Source organism: Somniosus microcephalus, unplaced genomic scaffold (genome assembly GCF_052327205.1).
Source record: "Somniosus microcephalus isolate GS21.2 unplaced genomic scaffold, FLI_Smic_1.0 unresolved_chr1, whole genome shotgun sequence".
NCBI classification, from domain to species: domain Eukaryota; kingdom Metazoa; phylum Chordata; class Chondrichthyes; order Squaliformes; family Somniosidae; genus Somniosus; species Somniosus microcephalus.
The window spans coordinates 83,259,565-83,283,946 of NW_028225179.1; positions in this window are offsets into that span (position 1 = coordinate 83,259,565).

Below are 24,382 nucleotides of genomic sequence, written 5' to 3' on the forward strand. Positions count from 1 at the left end.
GAGACCACGTGGAGATATCTGGTCTGGTCCTGAACGATGTTGCGGAGCTCAAATTGCGCCTCGGCTTGCACAAACCAAGAGGCTGCCTGTTGTTCCCAGAATTGGGGGAGCTTCAAGGCCACTGCATTGGCCTCCATCACTGGCCTGTGTTCGGCGTTCACCGCGAAAAACGATCGCGAGGAATCAGGGTCACCAATGTAGGAGTCTCTGCACTCCTAACAAAGAATCTATAACTTACTGGAAGTTAACAAACTGAATTTATTGTCGAAGAACTTTACAAAACAAGAAAATACAGGAGAAGCTCAAAACAGGTCTTTTCTCTTTCAATCCACACGAGGACTGGCTGGCCCCGCCCTCTACCTCTGACGTCATGACGTCATCACGTTTCCCGCCGAAGGGGGCGTCACGTGACCCACGTGATGACGTCATTGCGTCAGATCGCGATGTTGTCGATCTAGCTCTGTTTAACCAGAGCCAACTTGAAAGGTAATAACATTGGTTACAGACAATTAATGCTAGAGGTAATAACATTGGTTACAGACAATTATGTAAGTCACTGTAAGAGTCTCTTAGTGGTTTTGCCACAATGTTATTATTAGAAGGTAATGTGTATGCACTAGGTGATGTAGGGGTATAAGGCCCCTCTCTCCCCTTGGCCCTGTATCAATCCCAAAATAGTCACACTGCCCGATCTCTCCCCATCTCCCTTTATCAATCCAAAACTAATCCCACTGCCCTGCTCGCTCTCCATAGCCCTGCATCAACTACAAACTAATCCCACTGCCCTACTCGCTCTCCATAGCCCTGCATCAACTTCAAACTAATCCCACTGCCCCGCTCTCCATAGCCCTGCATCAACTACAAACTAATCCCACTGCCCCGCTCTCCATAGCCCTACATCAACTATAAATTAATCCCACTGCCCCGCTCTCTCCCCATCTCCCTGTATCAATCCCAAAGTATTCCACTGCCCCGCACCCTCCTATAGCACTGTGTCAATCCCAAACTAATTCACTGCCCTGTTCCCTCCCCATAGCCCTGTATCAATCCCAAAATAATCCCACTGCCCTGCTCCCTCCCCATGTCCATGTATCAATCCCAAACTAATCCACTGCCCCTCTCCCTCCCCATAGCACTGTATCAATCCCAAACTAATCCACTGCCCCTCTCCCTCCCCATAGCGCTGTGTCAATCCCAAACTAATTCACTGCCGTACTCCCTCCTCATAGCCCTGTATCAATCCCAAAATAATCCCACTGTCCCGCTCTCTCCCCATAGCCCTGTATCAATCCAAAACTAATCCCGCTGCCCGGCTCTATTCCCCTAGACCTGTATCAATCCAAACCTAATCCCACTGCCCTGCTCTCTCCCACTAGTCTGTAGGATTCGCAAAATTGGACTTTGTATTAATAAGGGTCAAATGGCAGAAGAGGCCGTGATTTTAAAGACTGTTTTAAAAGAAGCCCAGAAAAAGGGGAATACAAAATGGCCGCCATACCATGTGACCGGCTTATTGGGACACTTTAAAATGGTTCCTGCGAATCCTCAGACAGCTTTGTGGATTCAACCCACAGTAAGTTCTGGAAGCCGTTTCTGAGAGAACGAAACCAGACCCACACATATACATATGGATTAGATGCAGATCCAGTCAAGATCAGCCTGGAGACAGAGGCCATCAAAATGTTGACCCAGACAAAAGGGGACAATTTCATATTCATGAGAACAGCACCCAGGACTAGATAACGAGATCAGCAGGACATTAAATACAATGAAGGTCATTCCAGACCAGAGATGGGCCTTTACCGGCCATCGGAAACATTAAAAAATATAATAACTACCCCGCTGTGCTCCCAGCCCGCCAAAAGTTAAACAAAGACTAACCTGATTTTGGGCGGGAGACAGAAGCTTCTGGAAGAAAGGTATATCTGGAAGACTTTTCGGCAGTTGGGGCAAGCTTAAACACAGACACAGCTTCAGAGAGAGAACTGGTGGGTGAAGAGGAGTCGCTTCGGGAGAAGATCAGCAAACTCCTTTCCACCATCGGAGGAGGAAGAAGAACCAAGCCAACATCAAGAAGGCCGTTTCGAAGCCGGTGTCCCGTCCCGGGGAAACACATCGGGAGATCATCGACCATCCCCGGGCCATTGCCGGAACGAGAGGCCATCGACCCAACTTGGGAGAAGAAACAAAAAAATTAAGCCCCAAGAGAAGAAACCTTCCAGCCACTCCTGCTCGAAAAGAGACAGTAACGAACCAAGGGAATCTATGGGAGCCAGCCCAAGGCTCCTCTGACCAGGGTCGAGCCGACGATCCTCGACCCCGCCGACATCCAGGCCCGCCGGTGTCCAGCCGCCCCGACCCACACCTCAGGAGAGAGGTGTGGCGCAGTTCGCAGGGGATCCACGATCCACGAGGAGACGAAGCGCCTGAAGGGATCAAAACACAGACTCGATTTCAAAACCTTGCACTTCCTAGTGGGATTGGTGAGCATGTTTCTGGCCCTTCACAATCAGATCTAGATAGGTTTAATAAGGGGGTGGATTTAAGGGTACAATTAACATGAGTTGTTGTCCCTCGATGTTCCGTGTGTTTCCTAATTTCATGATGATCTTTGTAGAGTATAAGATGCCTGTATTTGCCTTAGTTAGTACTGTGTCGTTATGATTTGTTTTGTGTTTTTCCCTCCCATGTACTCTCTTATCTGCTTGCATTTGATTTGATATTTTTCCTTATGCAATAAAATTTCATTTTGTTTCATCAAACTTGGTCTACAAGAGTTTTCTCTACATTGTAGTTCCTGCCCCAAAGTCCAGTGTACAGAATCTAAGGGGCGAGTGGGTCGAACCACTCAAGGTTTTACTGTGCAAGAGAGAGAGGCCTCGAGAGAGAGAAACCTCGGAGGCACCTCTCAAGGAAAACCCCTTACAAGTCCTGTACCAATCCCAAACTAATCTCGCTGCCTCGCTCTCTCCCCATAGCCTTGTATCAATCCAAAATTAATCCCACTGCCCCGCTCTGTCCCCATAGCGCTGTATCAATCCCAAACTAATCCCACTTCCCTGCTCTCTCCCCATAGCCCTGTATCAATCCAAACTAATCCCACTGCCCCGCTCTCTCTCCATAGCCCTGTATCAATCCAAAGTAATCCTGCTGCCCCACTCTCTCCCCATAGCCGTGTAACAATCCAAAACGAATCCCAATTCCCCGGTCTCTCCCCCTAGAACTGTTTCAATCCAAAACAAATCCCATTGCCCCGCTGTCTCCCCATAGCCATGTATCAATCCCAAAATAACACCACTGCCCCACTCCCTCCCAATAGCACTGTATCAATCCAAAATTAATCCCACTGACCCGCTCACTTTCCATAGCCCTGTAACAATTCCAAAATAATCTCAAAGCCCCACTCCCTCCTCATATCCCTGTATCAATCCCAATCTAATCACACTGCCCTGCTCTCACTCCACAGCCTTGTATCAATCCCAAACTAATCCTACTGCCCCGCTCCATCCTCATAGCCCTGCACCAATTCCAAATTAATCCCACTGCACTGCTCTCTCCCCATAGCCCTGTGTCAATACTAAAATAATCCCACTGCCCCAGTCTCTCTCCCTACACCTGTATCAATCCCAAATTAATCCACTGCCCTGCTCACTCCCGATAGCACTGTATCAATCCCAAAAAATAGCACTGCCCCGCTCTCTCCCATCTCTCTGTATCAATTAAAAACTAATTCACTGCCCTGCTCCCTCCCCATAGTCCTGTATCAATCCCAAACAAATTCCACTGCCCTGCATTTCCCCTATATCTCTGTAACAATCCCAAACTAATCCCACTGCCCTGCTCACTCCCCATAGCACTGTATCAATCCAAACTGATCCCACTACCCCGCTCCCTCCCCTTTGACCTGTATCAATCCCAAATTAATTACACTACCCATTCTCTCCACATAGCCCGGTATCAGTCCCAAACTAATCCCACTGCCCCGCTCTCTCCGATAGTACTGTAGCAATCACAAACTAATTCCACGTCCCCGCTCTCTCCCTATCACCCTGTACCATTCCCAAACTAATACCACTGCCCTGATGTCTCACCATAGCCCTTTAGCAATCCCAAACTGATCCCACTGCCCCGCTCACTCCCCGTAGCCCTGTACCAATCCAAACTAATACCACTGCCCCGCTCCCTCCACTTTGACCTGTATCAATCCCAAATTAATTCCTCTACCCATTCTCTCCACATAGCCCGGTATCAATCCCAAACTAATTGCACTGCCCCGCTCTCTCCTGATAGCACTGTAGCAATCCCAAACTAATACCACTGCCCTGCTCTCTCACCATAGCCCTTTATCAATCCCAAACTAATCCCACTGCCCCGCTCATTCCCCATAGCGCTGTATCAATCCAAACTGATCCCATTGCCCCGTTCCCTCCACTTTGACCTGTATCAATCCCAAATTAATTCCACTACCCATTCTCTCCACATAGCCCGGTATCAATCCCAAACTAATCCCACTGCTCTGCTCTCTCCCGATAGCACTGTAGTAATCCCAAATGAATCCCACTGCCCCGCTCACTCCCCATAGCCCTGTATCAACCCAAACTAATCCCACTGCCCCGCTCACTCCCCATAGCACTGTATCAACCCAAACTAATCCCACTGCCCCGCTCCCTCCCCATTGTCCTGTATCAATCCCAAACTAATCCCACTGCCCCGCTCACTCCCCATAGCCCTGTATCAACCCAAACTCATCCCACTGCCCCGCTCCCTCCCCATAGCCCTGTATCAATCCCAAACTAATCCCACTGCCCCGCTCACTCCCCATAGCCCTGTATCAACCCAAACTCATCCCACTGCCCCGCTCCCTCCCCATTGTCCTGTATCAATCCCAAACTAATCCCACTGACCCGCTGTCTCCCCATAGCACTGTATCAATCCCAAACTATTCCCAATGTCCAGCTGTCTCCCTATAGTCCTGTATCAATTCCAAACTATTCCCACCGGCCTGCTCTCTCCCCATAGCCCTGTATCAATTCCAAACTAATCCCACTCCTCATAGTCCTGTATCAATCTCTAACTAACCCCATTGCCCTGTCTCTCCCGATAGCCCTCTACCAATCCCAAACTAATCCCACTGCCATGTTCTCTCCCCATAGACATTTATCAATCCTAAACTAATGCCACTGCCCAGCTCTCTCCCCTTAGCACTGTATCAATCACAAACTAATTCCACTACCCATTCTCTCCACCTAGCCTTGTATCAATTGTAAAAGGTGGTGTGTGTGGTCAGCTTTGCCTCTGACTCCCTGAGCGGTTCGAATCGCTCCCACTCCCTTGGCTCCAGACCTGGACTTATTTGGGGGTTGTAATGAAATTGCAGCAAACAACTGAATTTGACACAAGAACTTTGTTTTTATTTGAGACAAGAAAATATACACAACACAATAATCTTATCACTCTTAAAGGGGGAACACTTCGGAATATACGAGGGAGAATGACAATAGACAGAAGACTTCACCCCTCCCAATCCCACTATACTAACTAGGTTGGATTCCAGAGGACCAGGGAAATGTTCACCAAGCGCAGGAATAGTTTGTAGAGTGGGAAAAACTTGCAGATCTTCGGTTTCTTCCGAGTAGTTTTCTTGTTGGTCATGGTGGCCCAATATTACCTAGTTGTTGGTAATATTGTTGGTTGTTTGTTTCTTGGAGCCCTTGGTTGCCACAATTCCTTCCGTTCTCCTCCTGTTGTCCTTTCGTCGATTGATTGTCCCGAGGCTGATGTCTTTCAAGTGAGCTGTGCCTCTGTCTGTATGAACTGTACCTTCAATTCACACACCATCCAAATAACCTTCACTGACTGTCCGTATGACTCTCTGACTGTTTCTGTGTAAAAGCAGACCTCAATTATACTGTTTTGAGGCCTTGCTTATCTGCCCATCAAATCTTCTCTGGCTCATTGGTAATTTTGGTGGGCTCGTTAATTTTAACAGTTTTAAATTCTTTAATGGGTTCCTGGCTCGTCCCATCTACTTTTAATTGATTTTTAAACTAGTTTCGGGATTGCTTCGAAATCGGTTTAAGTGTGTGAAGTGGTTTTTGGATGTCTCTGTGTAGTTTAAACTGTTGTTCGATTGTCTTCGACTGCTGGGGTCAGGGTCCCTTTTGTTGATCAGTGGCATGTACTGTATTATTCATATTCTTGATGGCTCTGTAACTGTCCTTCCGTAGGCCTCTGGTCATTATGTATGAATGACTGAGACGGTCCAGAACATTCCCAGTCAATCTGGCTTATGCCAATACTCAAACTGCTTGTTTTACAGTGCCCCATCCCAACTCCTTTGTCGCAGCCTTCCACAGGCCTGGACATGCCTTTTTAAAATAGCCAAAGTCCTGGGGTTTTGACTTTAAGCCCCTTTCTGGCCCAATATTCTTTAAAACAGTCCAAAATCTCTTCTCTTCTTGGTTTGGGGCAATCTGTAGAATTTTGCGAGCCTTACAAATCCAAACTAATCCCACTGCACCGCTCTCAGCCCATAGCCCAATATCAATCCCACACTAATCCCACTTCCCCTCTCTCTCCCTATAGCCCTGTAGCAATCCCAAACTTATCCCACTGCCATTCCCTCTCACCATAGCCCTATTTCAATCCTAAATTACTCCCGCTGCCCTGCTCCCTCCCCATTTCCCTGTATCAATCCAAACAAGTCCCGCTGCCCCATTCTCTCCTCATAGCCCTCTATCAATCCCAAACTAATCCCTCTGCCCAATTATCTCCCAATATCCCTGTAACAATCCCAAACTAATCCCTCTGCCCCATTCTCTCTCTATAGTCCTGTATCAATCCAAACTAATCCCACTGCCCCGCTCCCTCCACTTTGACCTGTATCAATCCCAAATTAATTCCTCTACACATTCTCTCCCCATATCCCTATATCAATCCCAAACTCATCATTCTGCCCCATTCTCTCCCCATAGCCCTGTCTCAATCCCAAACAAATCCCACTGCCCTGCATTTTCCCTATATCTCTGTAACAATCCCAAACTAAGCCCACTGCCCTGCTCTCTCACCAAGCCCTTTATCAATCCCAAAATAATTCCACTGCCCCGCTCACTCCCCATAGCCCTGTATCAATTCAAACTATTCCCGCTGCCACACTCTATCTCCTTAGCCCTGTATGAGTCCCAAAATAATCCCACTACCCATTTTCTCCCTATAGCACTGTATCAACCTCAAACTAATCCCACTGCCCCACTCTCTCACCATATATCGGCATCAATCCCAAACGAATCCCACTGCCATGCTCTCACCCCATAGCCCTGAATCAATCCCAAACTAATCCCATTTCCGCGCACTCTCGCTATAGCCCTGCAGCAATCCCAAACTAATCCAACTGACCTGCTCTCTCACCATAGCCCTTTATCAATCCCAAACTAATCCCACTGCCCCACTCACTCCCCATAGCGCTGTATCAATCCAAACTGATCCCACTGCCCCGCTCCCCCCATTTTGACCTGTATCAATCCCAAACTAATCCCACTGCCCTGCTCTCTCCTGATAGCACTGTAGCAATCCCAAACAAATTCCACGTCCCTGGTCTCTCCCTATCGCCCTGTACCAATCCCAAACTAATACCACTGCCCTGCTCTCTCACCATAGCCCTTTAGCAATCCAAAACAAATCCCACTGCCTGGCTCACTCCCCATAACCCTGTATCAATCCAAACTAATTCCATTGCCCCGCTCCCTCCCCATTGCCCTGTATCAATCCCAAACTAATCCCACTGACCCGCTGTCTCCCCATAGCACAGTATCAATCCCAAACTATTCCCCATGTCCAGCTGTCTCCCCATAGCCTTGTATCAATTCCAAACTAATCCCACTACCCCGTTCCCTTCACTTTGACCTGTATCAATCCCAAATTAATTCCTTTACCCATTCTCTCCCCATATCCCTGTATCAATCCCAAACTAATAATCCTGTCCCGTTTTCTCCCCATAGCCCTGTATCAACCCCAAACTAATCCCACTGCCCTGCTCTTTCCCTATATCTCTGTAACAATCCCAAACTAATCCCACTGCCCTGCTCTCTCACCAAGCCCTTTATCAATCCCAAACTAATTCCACTGCCCCGCTCACTCCCCATAGCCCTGTATCAATCCAAACTAATCCCATTGCCCCGCTCTATCCCCTTAGCCCTGTTTCAGTCCCAAACTAATCCCACTACCCATTCTCTCCCCATAGCACTGTATGAATCTCAAACTAATCCCACTCCCCCACTCTCTCCCCATATCCCTGTATCAATCCCAAACTAATCCCACTGCTACGCTCTCTCCCTATAGCCCTGTATCAATCCCAAATTAATCCCACTTCCATGCACTCTCCCTATAGCCCTGTACCAATCCCAAACTAATGCCACTGCCTCGCTTATTACCCATAGCGCTGTATCAATCCAAACTGATCCTACTGCCCCGCTCCCTCCCGATAACACTGTAGCAATCCCAAACTAATTACTCGTCCCCGCTCCCCATAGTCCTGTATCAATCTCTAACTAATCCCATTGCCCTGTCTCTCCCGATAGCACTGTATCAATCCCAAAAAATAGCACTGCCCCGCTCTCTCCCATCTCTCTGTATCAATTAAAAACTAATTCACTGCCGTGCTCCCTCCCCATATCCCTGTATCAATCCCAAACTGATCATTCTGCACCATTCTCTCCCCATAGCCCTGTCTCAATCCCAAACAAATCCCACTGCCCTGCATTTTCCCTATATCTCTGTAACAATCCCAAACCAAGCCCACTGCCCTGCTCTCTCACCAAGCCCTTTATCAATCCCAAAATAATTCCACTGCCCCGCTCACTCCCCATAGCCCTGCATCAATTCAAACTATTCCCGCTGCCACGCCCTATCTCATTAGCCCTGTATGAGACCCAAAATAATCCCACTACCCATTCTCTCCCTATAGCACTGTATCAATCTCAAAATAATCCCACTGCCCCACTCTCTCCCCATATACCGGCATCAATCCCAAACTAATCCCACTGCCATGCTCTCACCCCATAGCCCTGAATCAATCCCAAACTAATCCCATTTCCGCGCACTCTCGCTATAGCCCTGCACCAATCCCAAACTAATCCAACTGACCTGCTCTCTCACCATAGCCCTTTATCAATCCCAAACTAATCCCACTGCCCCGCTCACTCCCCATAGCGCTGTATCAATCCAAACTGATCCCACTACCCCGCTCCCTCCATTTTGACCTGTATCAACCCCAAATTAATTCCACTACCCATTCTCTCCACATAGCCTGGTATGAATCCCAAACTAATCCCACTGCACTGCTCTCTCCCGATAGCACTGTAGCAATCCCAAACAAATTCCACGTCCCTGGTCTCTCCCTATCGCCCTGTACCAATCCCAAACTAATACCACTGCCCTGCTCTCTCACCATAGCCCTTTAGCAATCCAAAACAAATCCCACTGCCTGGCTCACTCCCCATAACCCTGTATCAATCCAAACTAATCCCACTGCCCCGCTCCCTCCCCATTGCCCTGTATCAATCCCAAACTAATCCCACTGACCCGCTGTCTCCCCATAGCACAGTATCAATCCCAAACTATTCCCAATGTCCAGCTGTCTCCCCATAGCCTTGTATCAATTCCAAACTAATCCCACTACCCTGTTCCCTTCACTTTGACCTGTATCAATCCCCAATTAATTCCTCTACCCATTCTCTCCCCATATCCCTGTATCAATCCCAAACTAATAATTCTGTCCCGTTTTCTCCCCATAGCCCTGTATCAACCCCAAACTAATCCCACTGCCCTGCTCTTTCGCTATATCTCTGTAACAATCCCAAACTAATCCCACTGCCCTGCTCTCTCACCAAGCCCTTTATTAATCCCAAACTAATTCCACTGCCCCGCTCACTCCCCATAGCCCTGTATCAATCCAAACTAATCCCATTGCCCCGCTCTATCCCCTTAGCCCTGTTTCAGTCCCAAACTAATCCCACTACCCATTCTCTCCCCATAGCACTGTATGAATCTCAAACTAATCCCACTCCCCCACTCTCTCCCCATATCCCTGTATCAATCCCAAACTAATCCCACTGCTACGCTCTCTCCCCATAGCCCTGTATCAATCCAAACTAATCCCATTGCCCCACTCTATCCCCTTAGCCCTGTTTCAGTCCCAAACTAATCCCACTACCCATTCTCTCCCCATAGCACTGTATCAATCCCAAACTAATCCCACTGCTACGCTCTCTCCCCATAGCCCTGTATCAATCCCAAACTAATCCCACTTCTGTGCACTCTCCCTATAGCCCTGTACCAATCCCAAACTAATGCCACTGCCTCGCTTATTACCCATAGCGCTGTATCAATCCAAACTGATCCTACTGCCCCGCTCCCTCCCGATAACACTGTAGCAATCCCAAACTAATTACTCGTCCCCGCTCCCCATAGTCCTGTATCAATCTCTAACTAATCCCATTGCCCTGTCTCTCCCGATAGCACTGTATCAATCCCAAACTAATCCCACTGCCATATCCTCTCCCCAAACACATTTATCAATCACAAACTAATTCCACTACCCATTCTCTCCACCTAGACTTGTATCAATCCAAACTCATCCCAATGCACCGCTCTCTCCCCATAGCCCTGTATCAATCCCACACTAATCCCATTTCCCCTTTCTCTTCCTATAGCCCTGTAGCAATCCCAAACTTAACCCACTGCCCTGCTCTCTCACCATAGCCCTTTATCAATCCTAAACTACTCCCGCTGCCCCGCTCCCTCCCCATTTCCCTGTATCAAGCCAAACTAATCCCGCTGCCCCATTCTCTCCTCATAGCCCAGTATCAAACCCAAACTAATCCAAATGCCTGCTCTCTCCCCATAGCCCTCTATCAATCTCAAACTCATCCCACTGCGCAATTCTCTCCCCATATCCCTGTATCAATCTCAAACTAATCCCACTGACCCGCTCTATCCCCATAGCCATTTATCAATCCCAAACTAATCCCACTGCCCCGCTCACTCCCCATAGCCCTGTAGCAATCCCAAAACTAATCCCACTGCCCATTGACTCCCCATAGACCTGTATCAATCTCTAACTAATCCCACTGCCCTGTTTCTCCCCATAGCCCTTTATCAATCCCAAACTAATCCCACTGCCCATTGACTCCCCATAGCCCTGTATCAATCCAAACTATTCCCACCGCCCCGCTCCCTCCACTTTGACCTGTATCAATCCCAAATTAATTCCACTACAAATTCTCTCCCCAAATCCCTGTATAAACCTCAAACTAATCCCTCTGCCCCATTCTCTCCCCATAGCCCTGTATCAATCACAAACTAAACCCACTGCCCTGCACTCTCCCTATAGCCCTGTATCAGTCCCAAACTAATCCCACCTACCCATTCTCTCTCCATAGCACTGTATCAATCTCAAACTAATCCCACTGCCCCACTCTCTCCCCATATCCCTGTATCAATCCCAAACTAATCCCTCTGCCCTCTTTACACACAGACAGTTGTTCAGTCAGAGAGTCATATGGACAGTCACTGAAGGTTATTCGGACTGCAAGGAGTGGTGTGTGTGGTCAGCTTTACTTCTGACTCCCTTAGCGGTTTGAATCGCTCCCACTCCTTTGGTTCTAGACTTTGGACTTATTTGGGGGTCGTCATGAAATTGCAACAGACACCTGGGTTGGTCAAAAGAACTGAGATCTTTATTTTGAGACAGGAAAATATACAATACAATAAAACTTATACTCTAAAAGGGTGGGGAACACTCAGAATATGCGAGGGAGAATAACAATAGACAAAAATCCCTTACCCTCCCAACCCCACTATCCTAACTAGGTTGAAATCCAGAGGACAGGAAATTCTCACCAAACGATTTTTTTGACAGTTTGTAGAGGTTCGCGATTTCGGGGTTCTCCTTAGTTGTGGCGGTTGGGGCCTGCCATACCCCGGACGTGGTAGAAGACTGCACCTGCATTGGGTCTTCAGTTTGGGTTTGTCTGCTGATGCGGTTAGCTGCGTAGTTGGATGTATCGGGTGAGTACCCACTTTTCTTTGGTTAGGTGAAGTTTTTAGGGTCTTTTTGTGTCAAATCTTACCCAGGGGTAAGTCAGACTAGCCTGCAGAGTGGAAACAAGTTTTGATTTTCGGATTTTTGGTGGTCGGTTTCTTGTTGGTCGCTGTGGCCCACTATTACCTGGTTGGTGGTAATATTGGTAGTTGTTGGCTTCTTGAGGCCTTTTGTTGCCGCGACTTTCCTTTTTCTTCTGTTTCTTCAAGTCTCCGATTCTCCGACTAAGTACGGTAATGATGATATCTTTTTCTGAACCGTACCTTCTCTCCTGTACTGAACTTGACGTGCTGAACTGTGCACTCTGATGATGAACTGTACTGTGAGCGTGAACGTGCTGACTGAACAAGCAGGCCTCAATTATACTGGTTTGAGGCCTGGCTTATCTGACCGCCAAATCTCTGGTTCCTTTGTTAAGTTTTGGCGGGCTCGTTATTTTTAATATGTTTTAAAACTTTAATGAGCTTCGGGGATGGCCCATCAAACTTTAACGAGCTTCGGGGATGGTCCATCTATTCTTAATTGGCCTTTAACTGGTTTCGGGATTGCCTTGAAACCAGTTTAAAATGTAAAACGTTTTGGAAATCTTTCTGATTGGTTTTGAACTGCTGTTTGATTGTTGTTTCCTGCTGGGCCATGTTCTTTCTTTTGTTGACTGTTGGCCTGTATTGTTTTATTCATGTTCCTGGTAACTCTGTGAGTTTCGGCGGTGTTGGTGAAAAATAGATTCACTCGAGTCTGTCTTAAAGTAAAAGTACACAGTTTATTAACAGAATGTTCTGGGAGAAGAGCCTTAGACTCCGCGGTCTAGTGGTCACCTTCTCACCGTTACAGTGATATCAAACTTCTTTTATACAGGCAAAACACTACACACAAATGTGTTCACCAAATTATGTTCCCCCAGCAACAATTCTCTTGTTCTCATCCAATCACGTTCCCCTAGCAACAAATGTGTTCATCCAATTATGTTCCCCCAGCAACAATTCTCTTGTCCTCAACCAATCACGTTCCCCCAGCAACAAGGTATTGAAACTTCTTTTATATATTATAGCAAAATATTACACACAGGTGTCTTCAACCAATCACGCTCCCCCAGCAACAACTCCCCTGTCCTCACAGGAATGATATGGAACCTTCCAGAACTCTGTGCGCCTTTTAATAGTTAATTACAAAAATGGGTAGTTTTACAGCTACCAATTTCTGTAACTCATCAATACACACAATTTTGATTCATCAACTTTGCATTATAGAATAGTAGAGTTACATTAATACATCCAAAGGGTTTTTTTTTTAATTCATTGATGGGATGTGGTCGTCGCTGGCTGGCTAGGCCTGCATTTAGTGCCCATCCCTAATTGCCCTTGAGAAGATGGTGGTGAGCTGCCTTCTTGAACCGCTGCAGTCCATATGGTGTAGGTACACCCACAATGCTGTTAGGAAGGGAGTTCCAGGATTTTGGCCCAGCGACAGTGAAGGAACAGCGATACAGGTCCAAGTCAGGATGGTGTGTGGCTTGGAGGGGAACTTGTAGGTGGTGATGTTCCCATGCGTCTGCTGCCCTTGTCCTTCTAAGTGGTAGAGGTCGCGGGTTTGGAAGGTGCTGTTGAAGGAGCTTTGGCGAGTTGCTGCAGTGCATCTTGTAGATGGTACACACTGCAGCCACAGTGTGCCGGTGGTGGAGGGGGTGAATGTTGAAGGTGGCGGATGGAGTGCCAATCAAGTGGGCTGCTTTATACTGAATGGTGTCGAGCTTCTTGAGTGTTGTTGGAGCTGCACTCATCCAGGCAAGTGGAGAGTATTCCATCACACTCCTGACTTGTGCCTTGTAGATGGTTGAAAGGCTTTGGGGAGTCAGGAGGTGAGACACTCGCCGCAGAATTCCCAGCCTCTGGCCTGCTCTTGTAGCCACAGTATTTATATGGCTGGTCCAGTTCAGTTTCTGATCAATGGTAACCCCCAGGATGTTGATAGTGGGGGATTCAGCGATGGTAATGCCATTGAATATCAAGGGGAGATGGTTAGAGTCTCGCTTGTTGGAGATGGTCATTGCCTGGCACTTGTGTCGTGCGAATGTTACTTGCCACTTGTCAGCCCAAGTCTGAATGTTGTCCAGGTCTTGCTGCATATGGACACGGACTGCGTCAGTATCTGACGAGTCTCAAATGGTGCTGAACAGTGTGCAATCATCAGCGAACATCCCCACTTCTGACCTTATGATGGAGGGAAGGTCATTGATGAAACAGCTGAAGATGGTTGGGCCTAGGACACTGCCCTGAGGAACTCCTGCAGTGATGTCATGTGATTGAGATGAATGACCTCCAACAACCACAGCCAACTTCCTTTGTGCTAGGTATGATTCCAACCAATGGAGAGTTTTCCCCTTGATTCCCATTGACTTCAGTTTTGCTAGGGCTCCTTGATGCCACACTCGATCAAATGCTGCCTTGATATCAAGGGCAGTCACTCTCACCTCACCTCTGGAATTCAGCTCTTTTGTCCATGTTTGGACCAAGGCTGTAATGAAGTCAGGAGCTGAGTGGCCCTGGCGGAACCCAAACTGGGCGTCAGTTAGCAGGTTATTGCTGAGTAAGTGCCGCTTGGTAGCACTGTCAACGACACCTTCCATCACTTTGCTGATGATTGAGAGTAGACTGATGGGACGGTAATTGGCCGGGTCGGATTTGTCCTGCTTTTTGTAGACAGGACATACTTGGGCAATTTTCCACATTGCCGGGTAGATGCCAGTGTTGTAGCTGTACTGGAACAGCTTGGCTAGGGGCGCAGCTAGTTCTGGAGCACAAGTCTTCAGTACTATTGCCGGAATGTTGTCAGGGCCCATAGCCTTTGCAGTATCCATTGTCTTTAGCCATTTCTTGACATCACGTGGAGTGAATTGAATGGGCTGAAGACTGGCATCTGTGATGCTGGGGACCTCAGGAGGAGGCCGAGATGGATCATCCACAGCAAATAGTTTGCAGAAGGCTGCACCACTGAATAATTGTGAAATATTTAGTGTTTCCCACATTCAATAACTGTTCAACAATAATGTCAAGCACACTGGTTTTAATGGGAGCAGACACAAACAGTTAATTCCTGCCCCATCTTAAGTTGAGTTTGTTTCCTGCCCCGTCTTAAGCTGAGTTTGTTTGTTTTGTCTTGTGCCATTGTTTCTTATTTACAAGTTCACTTCTTACAATACATTCTTTAACTCATTATGTTGCTGCTTTAAGCTATATAATTTTCACCCTAACAGTCCCTCCTGTTGCTCCCTGATCAAAACTCCTTTTGTGACAGGGAACCATCATAAGGATTTCAGGCAATGTAAGTAGGTCTTTGATATAGCCTTTGGCAATACTTCTTGTAGGGACTTATAGCCACACACCTCGCTCTTCGGGTCTCACTCGGTTAATTACCATGACACTTACAGCAGGCCATGACATTTGAGCGCAACAACATTTTAACAATAGGACCAAGCCATACATCACTAATATTATAACAAAGAACAAAATCAATCCTTGTATTATTGATGTCCCGAGTGACCCCAACCATCCAGTTGCCCAGCCCCAAAGGGTGGATGCCGGAGGTTGTTTTAACTTTTTTTTATTTCTTCCTGTATATGTTCTGCCAAATTAGTTATTATTTTCTGAACTGTCAGGAATGTATGTGCAACACTCAAATCCTAACAGGGCACATGTTCCACCGTTCTCCGCCAGCAGATAATCTAGAGCCATTTTATTCTGTAAGGCAACTGTGCGTATTGCCACCATCTCGGTGTTAATTTTACTCAGTGACTCAGCCGTATCATTGGCTACTTCCTCAAGAATCGAGGCTACAAGCCGAATTTCTTTTATTGCCCTGGCCATTCCATACCCGGGGAATAGGATAGCGAAGAACCGTTCTGTTTCTGTAATAGCTCTTTTGGATCGATAATGGTGATGATTCGCTAGAGAGGGCAAGTGATGAACGTATGGCACCACATATGCCAGGTAACATGATCCTGTCCAGCCCCTTGGCAACCAGGGGTATGCCTTGTGGCCACAAATAAAGTATGTCCCATTGTACGAGGTGGTTTTATCAACATCAAACCCTGCGGATACCAGGGAGTAGTTGAAAGTACCTGTCTGGTTGGCGTATGGGACTTCCAGTGTACAACCATAATACTGAGAGGACGTATAAAGGGGGAACCCATCAGCAGTACCAGTTACTGTAAAATTATACTCGCTCCGACTAGTGCCTACAAATATTCCCCCAGCCAAGTTCCTTACTAAACATATTGTCCCCGGTAGCCTTCCCATACCTGTGGCCTTGGTGAGGGTGAGGAAGGGAGGCTATTGGGAGTGGTCATACCTTGGTTGGTACCACCTTTCGAAGGTATTCAGATAATATCCCCCCGACTTCTCAGGGCTCTGCAGATATGAGGTAAAATGACAAACTAGAGGATGCCTCTCTCTTCCTGTCTGTTACCACAGACGCAACTCTTATCATCCTAGGGGATTGGCGTGTGCCGTTCTGGTATATATACCATTCTACTACTTCTGACAGATTAAGTGGGACAGGTCTAAGAGGAATCCCTCCCTTTGAGTGGATAGGGATTTGGGTACATACCCAACAACCTCCTTCCTTGTTGTTTTCCGTAGTGTATTTGTGGGACATATACAAGAAGGTGTTTACATGCAATTTGGGTATTACAGGTATTATAAGTGTCACAAGGAAACATAGTCCTAATGTCCATTTCCATTTACTGATGGGGTTGGTGATTCCTTTTCCTTGTGTTCTGGAGCTCTTTTGCAGTGCGAGGCGTGGATCCATGTTGGTCTGTCTCTCTTTCACCTTTACAGCAGTATTGGTGGTTAACAGGATCTGGAACGGACCCTCAAATCTTGGGTGAAGGCTACTCTTTCTCTTGAACACCTTTACGTAAACGAACTCGCCAGGCTCCAAGCTATGGCATCTTCCTTTGGCAGGGTCAACCTGGGCTTCTTTTACCTGTGAATGGAAACTAGAAGTACATTTTGTTAGAGCAATGCAATAGTTTAGCATATTTTCTTCCATTTTGTGAATGTCCATTTGTTTAGCAGTAAACGGTGCAGAAAAAGGCAAACGTTGGGGACGTCCCATGACGATTTCATGTGGTGATAATCCTGTTGTTCTACTTGTTGCTGACCGCATTACCATCAATGCCAGGGGTAACAGTTCGACCCATTTGAGTCCAGTCTCATCACATAACTTTGCTAACTTATTTTTCAACATTCCATTATATCGCTCCACCAGCCCGGCTGACTGTGGGTGATAGCTGCAATGAAAATGCTGATTGATTTGCAAAGCCTTACACATCTCTCGCATAATTGTCCCAGTGAAATGTGACCCATTGTCACTCGAGAGTTGTACAGGTATACCGAATCGTGGTACAATTTCCTTTAACAAATATTTAGCGACAGTAACAGCGTCATTCTTTTTACATGGAAAAGCTTCAGCCCATTTAGAAAACACATCTATAATAACCAATACATACTTAAAACCCATACATGCGGGTAATTCAATAAAATCCATTTGCAAATTTACAGAAGGTCCTGTTGGATTTGGGTGGGAGGCAGACTGTACTTTCTCCGTGTTTTTTTTTCCGGATTCATCGTCTGACAGGTAGTACACTTTTCACTAATTTGTTTTGCAATTGCCGAAATACCCGGTGTGTACCATGTCTGTGCAATATAGTCTGCCATCCCCCCTTTGCCCGCATGTGTGAAAGTATGAACACAGCGGGCAATCCATGGGAGCAAAGATCTGGGTGCCACCACGCGGCCATCATGGTGAACCCACACTCCCTCAGGTGTTTTAATGCATCGATCTTGTGCCCAGGTTAACACCTCCTCAGTACTGGTCTGTGACTGAAAGGCCAGCACATCATCAATTTGATTGTTGACCATATTGATTCTGGGTCGCATTTTGTGTTTCCCATGGATTGTGAACTGAAAAATTCTCTTGAGGGCGGGTGTGAACCTGTGCTTGTGTAAGATCATTCCCATGGCCCCCATGTTGTTGTGGTTGCCAGTTTTGGGGTTGTTGTTGGCGTGACGGACAAGGACAATTTTTAGCCCAATGTCCCATCTGTCCACAATTGTAGCAGCCTCCTTTATTTCCTTGTCTACCTTGCCCCATATTTCCTCTATTTCTGCCTCCGAAACCTCTCCTGTTTCCGCGTCCCCTTCCCCTATTTTGTTGGGGATACATTTCTATCCTGTAAGTCCTTTAATATGGAGATTAACCGGGGAAGGGTCTCCTGTCTCCACCCAAGACCCAAGGCAGACTAATTTTAGGGGTTCTTTTAAATCTGGCCTAAGGCCATTTACCAATGCGCTGACCATGGGCGCTTGATAATCATCCTTTTCCATTCCCGAATATTGAGCCATAATTTCCTCCATTCTCTCCACATAATCTTCTATGTCCTCTTTACCTTCCTCGACTTGCTTTTTCTTTCTACAGCCTGCATTACTAGCCTCGATACTACGCTCACGTCTTTTCTCAGCTTCTCGTTTCCAGTCCCCAAACGCTGACCAGTTCACCTTCTTCTTACCACTCCTTCCTGGGTCCCTATTTAAGAGGTACTCCTCGAGACACATTATCCTGCCGAGGTTAAATGTACCATCTGGTGGAAACGGCCTATTTCCCTTTTTAAGAACATAAGAAATAGGAGCAGGAGTAGGCCAATCGGCCCCTCGAGCCTGCTCCACCATTCAATAAGATCATGGCTGATCTGATCCTAACCTCAAATCTTATATCACTCTGCATCTACCCGAACCCACATGATCTCCCGGGAGAGGTGAAAAACCAGATAAAGACCCAATGGCCAATTTGGGAGAAAAAAATCTGGGAAATTCCTCTCCGACCCATCTAGGCGATCGAAATTCTTCCAGGAGATCACTCTGGCCATATATTTTCTACAGTACTTACCTTCTGTAAAGGCGATCTCCACCCCAGCCAGGAACAGGAATAAAACAATCTCCTGAAATCTAACACAGAATTAGAACACAGTAGGAGCAGAACAAGGCTACACGGCCCCTGGGCCCACTCCACTACCCACAGGGCCATGACCATTCTGAACCTAGACTCATGTCCAATTTCCTGCCCGCTCCCCGTATCCCTTAATTCCCTTTACTTCTAGGAAACTATCTATTTCTCTTTTAAATTTATTTAATGATGTAGCTTTTGGTCCATTTTACCCATTTTGGTAAGTCATTTATTGATGTCTGACCACAATTCTGGAGCATATAACAGGCTGGTGTGCCTTTTTCTGGTAATTTGCTTGCTCCGGCACCCATTCTTAATGGTTGAGGTTATCACAGGTATTCGGTATCACAATCCTTCCGTTCCAACCGAGTTTTCTACGCCCACTTCACCTGGCCGTCACGTGACCCATTTGGGCTCTTAGTTCGGTCTCAGTCTGGGTGTGTGAGATACTGTTGGACACGGACCACGGGTGTGTCGATCAACCGATCACTGTTTACTCTCCACCAATTTAAGTGTTTCTGAGACACAACCTCCCTTATTGAGTTTCCTGTTATGTCTTCCTACGAGCTCACAGACAATTGACGCACAAAAATACGCACATAATAATATTACGAAGATAATAAAAATCGCGAAAACCCAAAGGCCTAGAAATTCAGTTGGTTGCGCCAGCTGTTAGCGCCTTAGGAGGAGTAGCTTCCTGGCGCTAGGCGGCTTGCACCCGGGCGAAGCGCGAACTGCGCCTCGCCCCAACTTCACTAGAGATTTAGCGGCGGCGCAAAGTCTTTGCGCGCGCTCAGCTGCGCGCGCAGATCATGACGTCATTTCCTCGTGCAACGCCCTTTGTGTGCCCCCAACTGGAACTTCAGTCGCGCCGCCCCATTGTGCGCCTGGCGCCCCTAGCGAATGTTAAGTGGAACGGTGCTCAGCCGATGCGGGGCACGGGGGGCGCAAATTAAAGGGCACTCATCCTGCAATATAAAAGGCTGCCATTTTGCAGCACACCTTCTTGCGAAACGGATCTTTGGAGAGAGACCAAGGTAGATAGCTTTCTGCTTTGGCCCAACACTCGGACAGGTACTTCTGGCTTCAGGCCACAGCTTTCAAAAAGTTTTTGCCTTCATTGACATCTCATTGTTTGCCAGCATATTATGGGTGCTGCAATGGGTGTAAACGCTGGCTTTCTCAATTACATCCAAAGGGCTCAGAGACGCCATGAGAGACTGGCAGCCCTGGCTAGACGGAGAGGGGGCAACAGGCGTCGGCAAAGGAGGCCTTACCCACCCAGGGTATACCGCCAGCAGTTCTCCTATCTCCAGATGTCTGAGGAGCAGTGTGTTCGGAGACTGCGATTCAGAAGGGAGGTGGTCACAGAGATCTGCCAGCTGCTTGCCGGTGATCTGCAGCCACAGCTGAGGTGCAGGACGTCTCTGTCGGTGGCAGTGAAGGTGACGGTGGCTCTCAACTTTTATGCCACCGGCTCCTTCCAATCCACTACTGGCGACATTGCCAACATCTCCCAGTTCGCCGTGCATTGCTGCATCCGCCAGGTGACCAATGCCCTTTTCAAAAGGAGACGTCAGTTCATCTCCTTCTCCATGGCCCTTGACAAGCAGCAACAGCGTGCAATGGGCTTTGCAGCATTCGCGGGCTTCCCCATGGTGCAGGGCGCCATTGACTGCACGCATGTGGCTTTGCGGGCACCTCTGGAGAATGCTGAGGATTACCGCAACCGGAAGGGCTACCATTCGCTGAACGTACAGCTGATGTGTGACCGCAGGCAGCTCATCCTACTGTCAATGCCCGCTTTCCAGGCAGCAGCCACGATGCCTTCATCCTCCGACAGACTTCTGTGGCAGACATGTTCCAGGCCCAGCCTCACCCACGAGGATGGCTTATCGGGGACAAAGGCTATCCTTTGTGTACCTGGCTGATGACCCCGCTCCGTGCGCCCAGCACCCCTGCTGAAGAGCGATACAACGAGAGCCATCAAGCGACGAGGAACATCATCGAACAAACAATCGGCGTCCTGAAGCAACGGTTCCGCTGTCTCGATCGTTCCGGGGGAGCACTGCAGTATTCACCGGAGCGAGTCTCCCATTTCGTCGTCGTTTGCTGCATGTTGCACAACCTGGCTATCCGCAGGACTCAGCCACTGCCACCACACATTGGAGGACCACCTGAGGAGGAGGAGCAGGAGGAGGAGGAGGAGGACCAGCACAGGAGGGAGGCGCAAAGTGCAAGGGCCGCCCGTCGCCGGCTTATTGAACGTCGGTTCTAGGCCCCCTCTCAGGGATTGGCTTGTGCCAATGTCAGCAGATGAATGTAGCCGCTCCACAAGCCCTCAGCCGAGCAGGCCAACCAGGACTTAACCAAAAAACCATGCACACTGCAATTTAACAACAAAAATTTATTGAAAACCTCTGCCCTTCCCACATTGCATGCTCATGTGGAGAAGCCCCCTCCAAAAACACAAAACTACCAGTCTCGGCCTTACAAAAATAAAGAAAGACACCAGTCTCGGCCTTATACAAATAAAGAAAGACACCAGTCTCGGCCTTACACAAATAAAGAAAGACACCAGTCTCGGCCTTACACCAAAACAGATAGACACCAGTCTCGGCCTTACACCAAAACAGATAGACACCAGTCTCGGCCTTACACCAAAACAACTGCACAAGTGTCGGCCTTCCAACAAGCACCAGGCATTTGTGCATACCTCTACTTTTTGCCCTGCGAGGGCGATGCCTTGCGCATCCTTGCCTGGCCCCTGCCCGCCCTGCTGCTCCTCCTCAATGGGAGCCCAGTGGCTGCAGCAAGGCTGGGGGAAGGCTGCTGAGGGGCAGATGGCGAGACGGCAGATGCCCTTGGGGGTCGGCCTGCACCAGCTCTGGCCTTGGAGGGGCCGGCTGCTGACTGCTCCAACTCTGGCTGGGTGGCAGCAGTGTGTCCAGCAGCTCGTGGCAGCTGCAATGGCGGAGTGGCAGTGTCGGCTGCAGGAATGGTGGCAACCTGGCAGATCGCAGGTGCTCGCTGGTCGCCTGACACATTGGCACTCGCACGGGCCAGCACTGCAGCATGCGCAGCAACCAGCTGAAGGACAGATTGCTGGGCTGCTGCTGCACGGTGAGTGCCCTGGTGAGGCCTGGCTGATCCAGCGAGGGTGGCAGCAGTTAGTGCCCGTGTGGCCCTGGTCTGTGTCCGCAATACACCAGCCAGTGAATGGACGGCACGACTGAGCACTTGGCTAGAAGCCGACTGTGCTGCCGTGAAGTCCTGCAGACTCGTGGCCTGTGCTGCCGCGATGTCCTGCAGACTCCTGGCCTGTGCTGCATTGATGTCCTGCACACTCCTGGCCTGTGCTGCATTGAATTGTTCCAGACTCCTGGCCTGTGCTGCACTGAATTGTTGCAGACTCCTGGCCTGTGCTGACCCGAATTCCTGCACAATCCTTGCCAGTGACTCTATGGAGTCAGGCATCCTTGCCACTGCAGCCATGAGCTCAGTGTGCCTGCGCTCAGCCTGGACGGCCATTTCCTCTAGGAGGTGCACCTCCTCTGCGCTGACCGTCGCAGGACTGGAGGCCGCACTCACCCTCTGGGGAGAAGTCCGCCGAGCTTCCCCACCCCTCCCGCATTGCTGCAGGCCGCTGGGCCCCGGAGCTTCATTCTCCTCCGACCCTTCCCCCCGGCTCCCCTCCAGGGAAGACGTGTCCCCTACATCGGCATGGGCTGGCGCGGCTGAGGGTGGCACTGATGGGCCGGCTTCCTCTTCCTCCTCCTCGTCTTCTGAAGGGCTGACAGTGGCAGCTTGAGGGCCCGCCTCCTCACCTGGCGATTCACCATCTGAAAGCAGGAAGGCACAAGAGTAGCTTTAGAGTGAGGACAGGGCGGCAGCGAGGGAGGCATGAGTGGTGCCATTCACCGCATTGGTCGGACAGTGGCAAAGGATGCTGATCTGATGCGCAAGTGGAACGAGAGAGGTCCAAAAGGTCATGCCCTTACCATTGGTGCCCAGAACAGGGTCGGCATCTCCAGTGGCGACGGGGCCAATCAGCCGGCCTCCCATAATGCGCTCCACATGCTGGTCGAGGTCGGAGAGCTCTTTGATGTCAGGACGGCCTCCCCCGGTCTCAGTTTGGTTGCGCCGGTTGTGCGCAACCTTGGCCTGCAAGAGAAAGGACGGCCTCTAAGTACAGTGTGTAGCCCTGATCTTGTCTGCACTGCCTCCCATGGTCGAATAGCTTGGACAGTGTGTAGCCCTGATCTTGTCTGCACTGCCTCCCATGGTCGTATAGCTTGTACAGTGTGTAAAGTGCTGAATGTGCAAGTGATTTTCACGCCAGTCCCATAGCTGCTGGATGAGGGCTGGCCATTAGGGCTTTCAGGTCCCTTTGCCCATAATGTGAGGTGCACATGCAAGGATGAGGAGGACACTGGAAAGGGTACTCACCCTGACAACCCGAGTGAGGTCGTTGAACTTCTTCCGGCATTGCACAGCAGTCCTGGCAACCACGCTGTTGGAAGACACCCTGCTGGACACCTCCCTCCAGGCTTTCCGGTAGGCACTGGGCAGCGGCCTCTTGCCACCTTCTGGGTACAAAACATGGTGCCTGCGCTCCACTCCGCCAACCAGCACCCTCACGTCACCGTCGCTGAAGCACTGCGCTCTCTCCCTGGCCTTCTCCATAGTCCTGGGCGTTGTATAGGTGAAGCTGAAGTGGTCAGGCCTAGGTTGAGGGCTGCAGTGTGCAGGGCGTGGCAGGCAAAGAAATCGACCCTCCCCCTTTAAGAGCTGACCGGCGCCAGAGTGTCTGCCGTCAATCAAGAACTCGCCGCACCTGCGCCGCGCCCGGCCTCGGGGGTATCGCTCAGCACCACCGGCTTAGCACCTAAAGATAGTCATGCATCGCCTGTTTTAGCGCAGCAGCAACCTCTTGGGGCGATGCGACTGAATATCGGTGAAGGGGGCGCGACTTTGTGCCGGGCGCAAACTTTAGCGGCCGCCCGACTTTACCGCCCCAAAAGTGGCTATACTGAATTTCTAGGCCAAAGGGTTATACAGATCATAATCTTTATGCTCTAACTAAACATATAGTCAATTCTCAGTCTGCGTTGTACGCCCCTACAGACTGAGTCCTTAACACAGCAACTTAACAACTTTAAGATCCTATCACACAAGGATCGATCCTATCAAACAAGGATCGGTCCGATCACACACGGACTCTGTCCCTTTTCACCTTTACCCTATCACACAAGGGTACTTATCCTATCACACAAG